The 10,716-nt window shown below is 42.7% G+C and overlaps 1 non-coding gene and 2 pseudogenes across 1 annotated transcript; 2 read left to right on the top strand and 1 right to left on the bottom strand.

Moving 5' to 3' along the window:
* Positions 1–259: 259 nt before the first annotated feature.
* On the bottom strand, positions 260–3,861 carry LOC119245682 (nucleophosmin-like; annotated as a pseudogene).
* A 575-nt stretch (positions 3,862–4,436) lies between these two features.
* Positions 4,437–10,298, top strand: LOC119246190 (39S ribosomal protein L47, mitochondrial-like; annotated as a pseudogene).
* Positions 9,488–9,615, top strand: LOC119246838 (small nucleolar RNA SNORA49). Its single transcript, XR_005125589.1, has one exon. It is a non-coding gene; the product is annotated as a small nucleolar RNA SNORA49 (small nucleolar RNA).
* Positions 10,299–10,716: the final 418 nt, after the last annotated feature.

Consider the following 10,716-nt stretch of genomic DNA (forward strand, 5'->3'; position numbering starts at 1 on the left):
TATTAAAATACTGAGTTTATTTCACATGTGTATTTTTGTCTCCTCACCATTTCCATTTGTCTGACTACTGCTACTACTATGTCCTATCAGAACATTCCATACATACTTAAAACCAAGTGAGGGGTGGAGTTCCATCTTTAAAACTAGACAGGCATTTTGGACAACACATTCTTGGCAATGGAACTTGGACAACATTCATCAGACTCAGTAGGGAAAGTTCTCACTCTGCATTATAAAAAGGACAGCCAGATATCAACCATTATAGAAATGAAATAAGACGGAAAATTTTAACAAAGTGCTTGAACTGTTTTCTTAAAGAGACTTCCTCCCCTGCCAGAGACCTGGAATAGCTTCCCAATTAGTCATCCGGAAGCAATTCACATAATTGATGAGCTTGGCTTCCACTTTGGGAAGAGAACCATTTGATACTTGCTTGCATTTTTGCTTTCATGTCTTCTATAGAACTAAGTCCTTTTGGTGTTTTAGGAACTTTTTCCTATTTTTTTGACAGATTCTTGATCTTTTGATCTAGATATTGATGGTTTTGAGTCTTTTTCATTCTGGTTTGAATATTGTGCATTTTTGGCTGGGGTATCTCCTAAAGATTTCCTGACTGGTGATTTTTCTTCAGCTTTTTCACCATCAAAATCACCATCAGCAGCAAGTTTTACCTTTTTTCTTCAGAACCTGGCTACCATGTTCAGGGTAGCCACGTCCACATCCAGGGGCAGAATGCTTCCCAGACATAGGAGTTTCACACCCTCCTCCTCCTCATCTTCTGACTCTGCATCTTCCTCCACAGCCACCAAGTGCCTTCCACTCCTATGCTCTGGCCCTGAGCCACACTTCAGCCGTAAGATCAGGGGTGGTGGAATATCAAAGCCCCCAAGGGAAACTGTTGCTGTATAGACATTTTCAAAGTTGCGGGTGTTCCTTTAATAGGACGCCTTCATCATTCATTGCTTCTGCTTCAGCAATGTGCCGTTCATGCTTGGCACCAGCCCCCAAACTGACCATTTTTCCCCCTATATTTATTTATTTATTTTTAATTTTATATATTTTTCACATCATTTCTCATTTTTGTGCAATGTATGCATTTCCATCTTGGTTATAGTCCATGTGAAATTCCCACCACCCATTTACCTGTGAACTATCACCATGGTCCCTTGTGCTCAATGAAATAAGCCAAAAAGAAAAAAAAAATACCGAATGGTCTCACTTATAGTAGGAATGTAGAGGAGCCAAATAAAGGATCAGGAAAAAAAAATAATTATAATAAAGTGAAAATCAAAATCAATAGGCAACTGTAAACCAGAGACATACTGCAGGGGTGAGGGAGACGGGAGTAGGATCAAACTGACCTTTTTTAAAGGTAACTGGGGCTCATTTTCATCTTTTGCCACCTTAAAGTGATCATCTCTGTCAGCCTTTAGTTCACAACTGAAAAGATAGTTCTGGGGCCTCAGGGAGATCATGTCCATGTGCATGGAAACTTCCAGGGGTGGCGGCACACACTTAGGTGGGAGAGAAGGTGATGGAGATAAACCACTGCTATCCCGGAGTCATCTTTGTGGGATGGAATCATACCAGGGTTCATTTAACCCAATATAGCTTAAATTACATCATTTCAACATGTCATCAAAATAACACTACATTCCTTTTTCACACTAAATCTTTGAAATCTGTGTGTATTTTACTTGCCTCGACTCCTGTGACTAGCAGCTATTCCATTGGCCAGCACAAGTTTCTGAATTCCCTGTTCTTTTACAGGCAGGCTGAGGACTCTTGCACTGATTTTAATTTGAAGATAGACTACTGGCATGGCATTTTCAACTATATCATCAGTGAACAAGCATATCAGTCAGAGTCCAAATAATTGTCACTTTTCTGTATTACCTAGATACAGCATGTTGAAGCAAGAAGAAAAGTAGCAGATGTTTCTAAACTACATCAAACTAAATCTCATTGTTTGACTCCTCATCCAAATAACGGCAACCTTTTATTAGCCACTTACCTAACACCAGCTGGTGTGTTTTTTATGGTCCTCCTGGAAATCCATCATAAAGAATATGTAAAATGGGGGTGATAATAATGTCTACCCTATGGTCATTGTGAGGATTAAATGACATAAGTTTTATCAAGATCTTGCCCTATTTTTAAAAAATATTTATTTATTTATCCAAGCACTGGGTGCAGTCAGAAGCGCGGGAGGGTGAGAGGATTCACCAGAGCCAGAGCGGGCAGCAGAACAGGCAGACTGATGAAGTACACTACTGAGGGGAGCAGCGGGCGGCAGGAGAGGTCTGTGCACCATGTGGGACTCAAGCCAGCAGCTGGGGATTGAACCGGTGCTACGGGGGCTGCGGGCAGCTTCGCAGCCTAGCGCTCAACCGCTGCACCACCGGGGAGGCTCAAGACCTTGCCCTATTGCCTGGCTCATTGGAACCCCCCAATAGATGCTTAACTATTACTTCTAGTATCCTACTCAATCCTTATGACAACCGTGTCAGGTAGGTATTATTCTGTTTGAAAGGTGAGTAAATTGGGGTTCAGTAGTTTTTGCAAGATTTTAGGAGTTGTTAAACCATGCTTAAAACTTTTAAACTTTTAAACTTTTAAACTTCTGTGACCCTAATACTTAATCCAAAGTTTGAACTCCCATGATTGCTTCTGTATCAATTCTCATCATGAGCTACATAAGCAGAAGAACTGGTTACATATGATTGAGGATCCATATAATACAGAGGCTTCTTAGGAGGTTTTAACAAGAAAACTGAAGATAAGTAATTGCAGACTCTTTGGAGGAGCAAAGGACTCCAGAAATTAAATAGGACAATTATAAGTAATTTTTATTGGCAGGACTTTTGGAATTTCTTTAATATACATGTCTGTATAACATTTTCTGTTCATAAATCAATGTTGATTAATTATAAATTTCAGAATAGACAGAAGAGCATAAGGCATTTTTAAAAGGAGGGTGCATTCCAATTACCTAAAAAAAAAAAAAATCTCTTGACCAAATTGTTTTCCCTGTATATTTGTAGATAAATCACAGAGAAACAAACCAACAGAGAGGGTACATATAGAGATGGAGGGAGAGAGAGAGAGAGAGAGAGAGAGAGAGAGAGAGAGAGAGAGAGAGAGAGAGAGTTTACAATATCTCAACCACAGGATTTTGGAAACTGCCCTCCTGTATGTCATGGTCAGCCTATTGCCAACCAGGTTTGAACTTGGGCTAAAGCAGCAGGGTCCAGAGGGTTATCCTGAGATGGGTAGCCCATGGGCAGGGAGGTGAAGCTGAGAGATGTACTGCAGAGACATTGGGAGGGGCCAGGTTAGCCTGGGTCTGATGGGGGAGCAAGTGGCACCTGATTTCCCCATGGACACTTGTCTGGGAACATCAGATCTCTGTGGAGTGGCCAGTGCATCATGTGTTCACATTCCCACTTCTTGCGAGTCTCTCGGCTCTGTCTTCTTCCCCTTCTCTCCACCTATAAGCCATGGAACCTTAAGGATTCCCTGTTCTCAGGCCCAAGGAGTTACTGAAGCCCTTATGGTGAGGGTTCACTTGCTTGGTGACTGAAACAAAAACTTCAGAAACCAGGTTTGGTTTGACAGACCAAGAACTTTATTGTCTGACAAACAATGGAGAAGGGAGAACTCGCATTCCAAACACCACCGCCACCAAAACCCACATTTTCCCGAAGCTTCAAGGAGGCATTCCCTTTATTTGAAGGATTGGTAAGTCATGGGTTCAGAGAGGAGACCTGATGGTCATGCCAGAAGGTCTAATGCACCCGGCACCCTCACACATGTCCTTTTTTCCATCTCACAGCCCCCCATGGGGCTCTCAGTCGCCATCTTGGGAATAACCAGTTGGGTCCAGTTCTGTGACTACCCTCTCACATTCCTGAGAAAAAGCACAGCTTGGTGCAAATATTCTACCTCACAGTTTCAAAATCCCTCCTCTGCTTTATTCTGTTCCTCATTGTTGAGGGCCACGTGGCAGAGGTCATTTTTCTTTATATTTTATTCACAGGCATTTTCAAGAATACTATACACCCTGTTGTGGCTTTCCTAGTTTTGCCCCCCAATTTGGTCATTTTCTTAGTCTCCTCAAATTACCCAGTTTGAAGGTGCCATCTGTTTTCTGTCAGGATCGTGAGTGGCATGATAGAAATATCCTAAAAATATTTTTACTATAAAAGCCTTTGATGACCTGAGACTACTTAGCAATGGTCTATATTACCTTCTAACATTATTATAATCAGCACTTTCATCTCTCTGGACTCTACTTTTATTTTCCTTATGCAAAAATATTTTAAATTTTATACATAGTAAAATGGACTTGTTTGACTATGCAGTTCAGTGGGGTGTAGCACACATTATTAATTCATGTAACTACCACCAAAATCTGTATATAGCACAGTTCCATAATGCAAAGTGCTGGGTAATGCTGTCCATTTATAATCAAACACCCTTCATCCCAACCCCTGGCAACCACTTGTCTGTTTGATCTGTTCGATCTTTTCTTCATTCCTATATTTTTGCCAGAATGTCACATAAATGGAATCATCAGGAAAATTTGCTCAGGTTACAGTATGTCATCTTTTTGAGTCTGACTGCTTTCACTCAGCATAATACTTTGATTCATCCACATTGATGTATGTGTCAACATTTCCTTCTTTTTTATTGCTGAGCATCAATACTCAGCATAATTTGTATATTCTACTTTATGATTATATCATAGTTTTTTTTATATATTCACTTACTGAAGGGAATTTGGGTTGTTTCCAGTTTGGGGCAGTTATGAATAGAGCTGCTGTAAATATTCATGTACAGGTTTTGGTGAGGACATAAGTTTTCATTCCTCTGCAGTAGAGGTCAGCAAACTGAAGTCCAGTTGGCTGCCTTTTTGTAAATAAAGTTTTATTGGAACCAACCACACTCATTGCTTCCTATGTTCATAGCTTTCCTGCTATAATGGCGGAGACGGTCTGTGCAAAAAAAGGTCTACAATATTTACTGCCTGATCGCTTACAGGAAAAAGTTTACTGGCCCTTGGAGTTCATAAACAATTTTATGGGGTCTGTTTACCAAGTTCTTCCCTCTAGGGAATTAGGCAGGCCTCAATCTCCAGGGACCACAGCTCCATCTGCTGGAAAGGAAGGTTCCCCTTCCTCAGAGTTTTGGCTCTTATGGGTCTCCTTTGGCCACAGCTAATGGTACTGTAAGATTGCTTTGGGGCCTCCCTGGTAGTGCAAGGGGTTAAGTCTCAGTACTGTGGAGTTATCACCAGCCACTACAGCATGAGTTTGATCCCCAGCCAGGGAGCTAACCCACATGGTGCAACAGACCTCTCCTGTCCCTCCCGCTGCTCCCCTCAGCGGTGTATTTCAGTCACTCCGCCTGTTCTGCTCCCCACTCTGTCTCTGGTGAATCTCTCACCCTTCCCCTGCACCTCTGGCCTACACCCCAGCTCTTGTATGCATAAATAGATAAAATAAATCTTAAAAAAAAAGATTGCTTAGGGTCCTGGCCACAGGAGACCAGAGAAAATAAAGATAAAATAGTGGGGACCTTCTACTGTCCCTCTGAAAATTAGGTGTTCTCTTTCCTATCCTCAGGCCTAAGCTAAAGGGCTTCTCCTGGATCTCTCTTTTTACCACAGAGCTCACTTTCAGTCTCAACCTGCAGGCTAGAGAATTGTGGTATTGTGGTTTATAATAAGAAAAAGATATTTGGTCTTCTGTCCCATTTTAGGCACAGAGTTCCTAAAACCCTTGGTATCTTCTAGGGGAAGAGAGCAATAAAGGTGCCTATTGTTATGTTAATGAGTGACTTTAGACCTTCCCTAAGGGTGAGGGCTGGTGGCCAGGAGAAGGGTTGTGATTAAAGGGTTGGAACTTTCGATCCCAAACCCTTACCTCTGAGGAGGGGAGGAGCGCTGGAGATTGAGTTCCAGCACCAATGGCCAATGATTTAATCAATCACTTCTATGCAGTGAAGCCTCTATAAAACCCCAAAAAGACTGGGGTTCTGAGACCTGGCAGGTTGGACAACCCTTGGATATTTGGGGAGAGTGGTGCTTCAGGAGAGGGCATGGACCTTCTGTTCCCTTTCCTCCTACACATCTCTTCTACTGGCTGTTCCTAAATCATGTTCTTTTATAACAAACAGCAAATCCAGTGAGTAAAATGTTTCTGAGTTCTGTGAGACATGCTAGCAAATTGATCAAATGCAAGGAAGGGGTTGTTGGAGCCTCCAATCTACAGCCAGATGGTCAGAAACCCAGGTGACAATCTAGACTTGTGTTTGACTTCTGACACGTGAGGAAGGGGCAGTCTCATTGCACTGAGCCCTTTAAGGGCTCAGATCCTTTAGGATCTGATGCTACCTCTGGGCAGATAGTGTCGGCATTGAGTGGAATGGTAGTAACCCAGGTGGTGTTAGGACAGTGCTTGTTGGTGTGGAGAAATCCTTCCTCCCCATTGGGGAATTGTGTACAGAAAGAATCCTGGACAAAAGACATGTAAGCTCACCACCATTTCAGTGGTATTTCAAACTCTGTTCTTCCCCAGTCCTCCTGTGACTATTTTTCAGAGCCCTTGAGCAGCTGGCCCGTGCATTTTGTCCAGGTTTCAGAGTTGAGCTAGATCTGGAAATTTGTCTGCCCTGCAATGTGCAGACACGAGTATGTCTGCTCAGATTTCTTTCTTGTTATTTATATTTAAGGCAGGCTTTCTAGAGTTTAGTGTTCGGCCAAAGATTGGTCAGAGGTCGTGCAAAAACATGTCAAGTCATGTTTGACTTGTTCTACTGCCAGAGAGCACATTCAAACCTCAGTCTGCCCTGGCTTTTATTTCTTCACTGGACTCACTCACGTTTCCACGCTGCATACATAGGCCCAGTAATTCAGAGAGATGCGCGTGGTTTGGGTCTGTCTGATATCTACTATACATGGGCAAAGATTCCAGTTTGCCCGACACGGGGAGAATTTATCAAGTCCCTGTGGATGGCTCGCCTCCCAGATCTCCATGTTAAATTCCTGGCAGACTGGTCCATTGTTTGCTTCCAAAAGGTTGTAGGGTAGGTCGAGCTAATGGTACTGCTGGCTCACTCTTAGCTAGCTGCTGAGATGGTCGCTTACACCGACCATGCTCCAAATCATGTTCGCCATCTCCAGCAGCCACAGTGAAACTTGTTTTCCTGGCCTCTGGAGGAGGGATGGGCGCCATGGTGAGGAAACCACCACGAGCTGAGCTGCGCCACTCCTAGCCAGCATTGAGCAGTTTCAATGAATTAAACACTTCTCAGTCTGTGGTATTCCTTTGGTCGAATTCCAGGGTATGGAAATGGTGGTTGTGACAGTTTTTCCAGCTTTCAGAGTTTTTTTTTTTTTGTGGGGGGAGAGGATTAGTCAACCTCCTCACTCCAGCATGCCAGAAGCAGAAATCTGCTTAATTTTTCTACAAGCAGAAATAGTAGAAGAAAGTAGTTCAACTGCCAGCAGCCCCAAGCCTCAAATCGAAATCAAGACTGTCCACAGGGGTAGGGAGTAACCTCTTCACAGACACCCTAAAAACAAAACATGATTAAGACTACACACTTCCCCACCAATCACTCGCTCTTCCTGAAAACAACTACACTCCATCATTATCTTAATCCATATTTATAACCGAGTTTCCATGGCCTTCAACTGCTGGAAATCTGCTCACTTCCCCAAATTGGAATGTTCAGGGTAATGGTAACCTGCACAGCAGACCCGATATGTTTACCAAAAAACTGTTATTTTTATCATTTTCAACTTTCTATCGCATTTTAGAATGTTTGCACTGTAATAACTGTATTTCATTTGTATATCCAACCTGAGATTCTCTAGCATTATTAGGTGGTATAAATCATTGATATTCAGTATGATTCCTGGCGTTATCTCTAGACCAGTGCTTCTCAACCAGAGACAATTTTGGCCCTCTGCCCTCTGACTCAAGGGACATTTGGCAATGTTTGGAGACACTTTTTAGTCTTCATAATGAGAGAGTGTTGATGCTACCTACATCTAATGGATAGAGGCCAGGGATGATTCTAAACAACCTACACCACACAGTATGGTTTCCCACAATAAAGAAGTTGCTATAGATGTTTAGGGGTTACAAAGTCTATTACTTAATAACTATCTCCTAGGAATGCAATAATTGACATTGCTGGGTTGTGAATTGCTGACCCACTATACACCTAATAAATTGTTAGCAGGCAGAATGGGGGAACCCCAGGATCCCAAAATCTGCCTGCTCTAAATGGGTTCTGCCATCCACCACATCAAGATAAAACATACTCTTAGTACATAAGAACTTCAATAGAAAAGAACTTAAATACAATTAGTGTGCAACAGAGAGGAAGAGAAAGAATATAGTTAAAATAGTTTCTAATACCCAAAGTTATCCATCCCCTCATGGGTAAATGCCCAGCCAAACAGGGTTGACCCAAAGTGGGGCCACTGAGGCCTGAAAGCTTGTCACAAATCTCAGGCACCTACTGGTGGGGACTCATAGGAAAGGGGCAGAAGGGGCCAGGCAAGTCTGGAAGGAAAAAGAAAATCAGTATGCAAGTCAACATATAGGCTGCCATTGTCAGCCTCCCTCACCCACATCTCTGTCTTTTTCAAGTGTCCCCTTCCATATCCCCTAAGTCCTTGGTATAAATCCAAGGCTGAGAAGCAAGTGTGGCTTTTTCTTCACCTGTATCTGCTCCATGTGTCTTCTCATGTCTCCTTCTAGTCTTCTTCCTTTTTTCAAGTCCTTTTCTAGCTTCTCCTAGATGCTCAGCTCCACCTTGGCTGGGGCAGAGAACCTGGACCCTCCCCTTTCTATGGATGTCACGCTGTTACAGAATGACCACCACAGAATGCTCTAGTTCCTGACTTCTGTAGATACCTAATCACCACACAATATCCCTAGTAACACTGACCCTGGAATCTTGCGTTGATGAACAACTATGGATACAGAATACCCTCCATCCATTGTCCCCCAGAAGAGCCACTTGCTTGACCTCCACAGGCCTCCCAATCATTCACTTACACATTTCCCCCCATCAACAACTCTCACAGGCCCTCAGTTGCTTCAAGAAATAGAACTCCAACATACCTATGGAAAAAAAAAAGAGTTTGGCTGTTCTTTGCAGGAAAGTGTCAGCTTTCTGGAGGTTCTCAGGTCCCTTATAAGTCTTCAGGCCCCTGCTGGCACAAGTTGCAAGTTTTCTCTTAGTCTATGGCTTAAGAATATGACAAAGGTGACATATTTTACCCGGTGTAAATGACTGCATGCCATGTTGTCAAGGAAAGGACTGGAAGAATTTTTTAACGACCCAAAGAATTAGGAGGAAATAAAAGTGAAATCTGGAGCTACCTGGATGTGTCAGCTATTAAGGAACAAACATAAAGAAGATTTACATGAACTTTGGTATGTGCTCCTGAAGGAAAGCGACAGGTCTCCCTCAACCTGACTCTGGGGGCTTTTGCTATAAAGCGCCCAGGCATTGCCTGAGGGTACAGGGAAAGCACTCATCCCTCTCCAGGGAGACTGTTTTCCTTTGGGGCCTACAAATCGGGCTGGCAGCTTAGGTGCCATCTGGCGTTTCCCTCCTGTCAGTGAAGATGCCTGTGGAGGTGTCTGCAGGTGTCTCGATCCACTCGTGAAAGGGAATGCAGGTGCTCAGAAGAACAGGATTCAGGGCTCCAACTGGTATCATGTGAACATTAAGCTTATGTCAAAGGAAACACAGTTTTGTTACAGAGTAATTTCCAGCTGAAATGTCAGAAGGTGTGAGAGGTTTTCAGCACTCAGCAGGAATCCGATTGGAGGGGGAAAACAGGAACATGCTCCTCACTTTAGAGCAGGAGACTAGGAGGCAGAGTTTGCCAATGCCAGGTTTAGAGTGGTAAGAAAAGGTAGTAGGTTCCATGAGTATATTAGATAAAATCGTCCTGGAAAGAGAAGAGGCTGTAAGACTTCTTCAGACTGCTCAACAAAAAGCTAGGCCTGGTACTTGGAGAACAGACATCTTTGAAAGAATCATCTGGTACCAGTTCATGCAGTGGCCTCAACCTTGGTACCTAAATAGAAGATATAATAGGAAATTACTTTCTTTGACACCCTCTGTGGAAAGTTTTGTCACACTGAGACTTGAGAAACAAACCCACATCAAAGCAAGGAAGATAAGTTTAGAGAAAAAGGAAAGAAAAATATCTTCAGAAAAAGTTTCCACCTCTTTCTGAAGCTCTAGAGTCAAATCTTGTCTAAGATGTCCAGACTCTTCATTTACTATTTTCTTTTGATTTGGTTTTGGATAACGGATCATTTACTAAAGTAAATATATGTTAAGTGGTTTATAAAGAAAAAAAAAAAAGAAACAGAACACCATTTCTGGCCCTTACAGACCTCCAGCCCTCGGCACCAACAGATCCCAAATCATTAACCTGTTAGGAACTTAGAAACTGACACGCAGGGGCTCTGGCCATTGACACAAAAGATAGCAAGGAAATGCATAGAATCTTGAGTCCATTGACTCCTAAAGAATATTAATCACCGAAGATGTACAGATGGCAAATAAGCATATGAGAAATACCACACATCATATGTCATTGGAGAATTGCTAAGTAAAACAGTTGGATGGGGCCTCCCTGGTGGCGCAAGGGGTTAAGCACCACACTATGAAGCA

Source organism: Talpa occidentalis, unplaced genomic scaffold, assembly GCF_014898055.3.
Source record: "Talpa occidentalis isolate TD23 unplaced genomic scaffold, MPIMG_talOcc4v2.1 talOcc4.15, whole genome shotgun sequence".
NCBI lineage: Eukaryota > Metazoa > Chordata > Mammalia > Eulipotyphla > Talpidae > Talpa > Talpa occidentalis.